Source organism: Zea mays, chromosome 4, assembly GCF_902167145.1.
Source record: "Zea mays cultivar B73 chromosome 4, Zm-B73-REFERENCE-NAM-5.0, whole genome shotgun sequence".
Taxonomy (NCBI): Eukaryota; Viridiplantae; Streptophyta; class Magnoliopsida; order Poales; family Poaceae; genus Zea; species Zea mays.
The window spans coordinates 164,442,868-164,447,453 of record NC_050099.1 but is presented as its reverse complement, the minus strand read 5'-3'; positions in this window follow the sequence as shown (position 1 = coordinate 164,447,453).

Here is a 4,586-nt window from a genome sequence, read left to right as displayed (position 1 = left end):
TAAAGATATCGGCTAATTGATCTTTAGTGTTAATGTAGGAAATCTCGATATCCCCCTTTTGTTGGTGATCCCTAAGAAAATGATACCGAATGGCTATGTGCTTAGTGCGGCTATGCTCGACGGGATTGTCGGCCATTTTGATTGCACTCTCATTATCACATAGCAAAGGGACTTTGGTTAATTTGTAACCGTAGTCCCATAGGGTTTGCCTCATCCAAAGCAATTGCGCGCAACAATGCCCTGCGGCAATATACTCGGCTTCGGCGGTGGAAAGAGCGACCGAATTTTGCTTCTTTGAAGCCCAAGACACCAAGGATCTTCCCAAGAACTGGCAAGTCCCCGATGTGCTCTTCCTATTAATTTTGCACCCCGCCCAATCGGCATCCGAATAACCAATCAAATCAAATGTGGATCCCCGAGGGTACCAAAGCCCAAACTTAGGTGTATAAGCCAAATATCTCAAGATTCGTTTTACGGCCGTAAGGTGGGATTCCTTAGGGTCGGATTGGAATCTTGCACACATGCAAACGGAAAGCATAATGTCTGGTCGAGATGCACATAAATAAAGCAATGAACCAATCATCGACCGGTATACCTTTTGATCCACAGACTTACCTCCCGTGTCGAGGTCGAGATGCCCATTAGTTCCCATGGGTGTTTTGATGGGTTTGGCATCCTTCATCCCAAACTTAGCAAGAATGTCTTGAGTGTACTTCGTTTGGCTAATGAAGGTGCCTTCTTGGAGTTGCTTGACTTGAAATCCTAAGAAATACTTCAACTCCCCCATCATAGACATCTCGAATTTCTGTGTCATGATCCTACCAAATTCTTCACATGTAGACTCGTTAGTAGACCCAAATATAATATCATCGACATAGATTTGGCATACAAACAAGTCATTTTCAAGAGTTTTAGTAAAGAGTGTAGGATCGGCCTTTCCGACTTTGAAGCCATTTGCAATAAGGAAATCTCTAAGGCATTCATACCATGCTCTTGGGGCTTGCTTGAGCCCATAAAGCGCCTTAGAGAGCCTATAAACATGGTTAGGATACACACTGTCTTCAAAGCTAGGAGGTTGCTCAACATAGACCTCTTCCTTGATTGGTCCATTGAGGAAGGCACTTTTCACGTCCATTTGATAAAGCTTAAAGCCATGGTAAGTAGCATAGGCCAATAATATGCGAATTGACTCAAGCCTAGCTACGGGTGCATAGGTTTCACCGAAATCCAAACCTTCGACTTGGGAGTATCCCTTGGCCACAAGTCGAGCTTTGTTCCTTGTCACCACACCATGCTCATCTTGCTTGTTGCGGAAGACCCATTTGGTTCCTACAACATTTTGGTTAGGACGTGGAACTAAATGCCATACCTCATTCCTAGTGAAGTTGTTGAGCTCCTCTTGCATCGCCACCACCCAATCTGAATCTTGGAGAGCTTCCTCTACCCTGTGTGGCTCAATAGAGGAGACAAAAGAGTAATGTTCACAAAAATGAGCAACCCGAGATCGAGTAGTTACCCCCTTATGAATGTCGCCGAGGATGGTGTCGACGGGATGATCTCGTTGTATTGCTTGGTGGACTCTTGGGTGTGGCGGCTTTGGTTCTTCCTCATCCTCCTTTTCTTGATTATTTTCATCTCCCCTTTGATCATTGCCATTATCTTGAGGTGGCTCATCTTCTTGATTTTGCCCTTCATTAACTTGAGCCTCATCCTCATTTTGAGTTGGTGGAGATGCTTGCATGGAGGAGGATGGTTGATCTTGTGCATTTGGAGGCTCTTCGGATTCCTTAGGACACACATCCCCAATGGACATGTTCCTTAGCGCGATACATGGAGCCTCTTCATTACCTATCTCATCAAGATCAACTTGCTCTACTTGAGAGCCGTTAGTTTCATCAAACACAACGTCACATGAGACTTCAACCAGTCCAGTGGACTTGTTAAAGACCCTATATGCCCTTGTGTTTGAGTCATAACCAAGTAAAAAGCCTTCTACAGTTTTAGGAGCAAATTTAGATTTTCTACCTCTTTTAACAAGAATAAAGCATTTGCTACCAAAAACTCTAAAGTATGAAATGTTGGGCTTTTTACCAGTTAGGAGTTCATATGATGTCTTCTTGAGGATTCGGTGAAGATATAACCGGTTGATGGCGTAGCAGGCGGTGTTGACCGCTTCGGCCCAAAACCGGTCCGGTGTCTTGTACTCATCAAGCATGGTTCTTGCCATGTCCAATAGAGTTCGATTCTTCCTCTCGACTACACCATTTTGTTGTGGCGTGTAGGGAGAGGAGAACTCATGCTTGATGCCCTCCTCCTCAAGGAAGCCTTCAATTTGAGAGTTCTTGAACTCCGTTCCGTTGTCGCTTCTTATTTTCTTGATCCTTGAGCCGAACTCATTTTGAGCCCGTCTCAAGAATCCCTTTAAGGTCTCTTGGGTTTGAGATTTTTCCTGTAAAAAGAATACCCAAGTGAAGCGAGAATAATCATCCACAATTACAAGACAATACTTACTCCTGCCGATGCTTATGTAAGCAATCGGGCCGAATAGATCCATGTGGAGTAGCTCAAGCGGCCTGTCGGTCGTCATGATGTTCTTGTGTGGATGATGGACTCCAACTTGCTTTCCCGCCTGGCATGCGCTACAAACCCTGTCTTTCTCAAAATGAACATTTGTTAATCCTAAAATGTGTTCTCCCTTTAGAAGCTTGTGAAGATTCTTCATCCCAACATGGGCTAGTCGGCGGTGCCAAAGCCAACCCATGTTAGTCTTAGCGATTAAGCATGTGTCGAGTTCAGCTCTATCAAAATCTACTAAGTATAGCTGACCCTCTAACACACCCTTAAATGCTATTGAATCATCACTTCTTCTAAAGACAGTGACACCTATATCAGTAAAAAGACAGTTGTAGCCCATTTGACATAATTGGGAAACAGAAAGCAAGTTGTAATCTAAAGAATCAACAAGAAAAACATTGGAAATAAAATGGTCAGGAGATATAGCAATTTTACCAAGTCCTTTGACCAAACCTTGATTTCCATCCCCGAATGTGATAGCTCGTTGGGGATCTTGGTTTTTCTCGTAGGAGGAGAACATCCTTTTCTCCCCAGTCATGTGGTTTGTGCACCCGCTGTCGAGTATCCAACTTGAGCCCCCGGATGCATAAACCTACAAAACAAGTTTAGTTCTTGACTTTAGGTACCCAAACGGTTTTGGGTCCTTTGGCATTAGAAACAAGAACTTTGGGTACCCAAACACAAGTCTTTGATCCCTTGTGTTTGCCCCCAACAAATTTGGCAACTACCTTGCCGGATTTGCTTGTAAGCACATAAGATGCATCAAAAGTTTTAAATGAAATAGCATGATCATTTGATGCATTAGGAGTTTTCTTTCTAGGCAACTTGGCACGGGTTGGTTGCCTAGAGCTAGATGTCTCACCCTTATACATAAAAGCATGATTAGGGCCAGAGTGAGACTTCCTAGAATGAATTTTCCTAATTTTGTCCTCGGGATAACCGGCAGGGTATAAAATGTAACCCTCGTTATCCTGAGGCATGGGAGCCTTGCCCTTAACAAAATTTGACAATCTTTTAGGAGGGGCACTAATTTTGACATTGTCTCCCCTTTGGAAGCCAATGCCATCCTTAATGCCCGGGCGTCTCCCATTATAAAGCATGCTACGAGCAAATTTAAATTTCTCATTTTCTAAGTTGTGGTCGGCAATTTTAGCATCTAATTTTGCTATATGATCATTTTGTTGTTTAATTAAAGCCATATGATCATGAATAGCATTGACATCAATATCTCTACATCTAGTACAAATAGATACATGCTCAACAATAGATGTAGAGGGTTTGCAAGAATTAAGTTCAACAATCTTAGCACGAAGTACATCATTCTTATCTCTAAGATCGGCAATTGTAACTTTGCAAACATCAAAATCTTTAGCCTTAGCAATCAAATTTTCATTCTCTAATCTAAGGCTAACAAGGGAAATGTTTAATTCTTCAATCCTAGCAAGCAAATCATCATTATTATCTCTAGGATTGGGAATTGAAACATTACAAACAAGAGAATCAACCTTAGCATTTAAACTAGCATTTTCATTTCTAAGGTTGTCAATCATCTCACGGCAAGTGCTTAGCTCACTAGATAGTTTTTGACATTTTTCTACTTCTAGAGCATAAGCCTTTTTAACCTTAACATGTTTTTTGTTTTCTTTAATTAGACAATCCTCTTGGGAATCCAAAAGGTCATCTTTTTCATGAATAGCACTAACTAATTCATTTAATTTTTCCTTTTGAGCTATGTTAAGGTTGGCAAAAAGGGAACGCAAATTATCCTCCTCATCACTAGCATTATCATCACTAGAAGATTCATATTTAGTGGAGGAGTTGGATTTAACCTTCTTCCGTTTGCCGTCCTTTGCCATGAGGCACTTGTGGCCGACGTTGGGGAAGAGGAGTCCCTTGGTGACGGCGATGTTGGCGGCGTCCTCGTCGTCGGAGGAGTCGCTTGAGCTTTCGTCGGAATCCCATTCCCGACAAATATGGGCATCGCCGCCCTTCTTCTTGTAGTATCTCTTTTT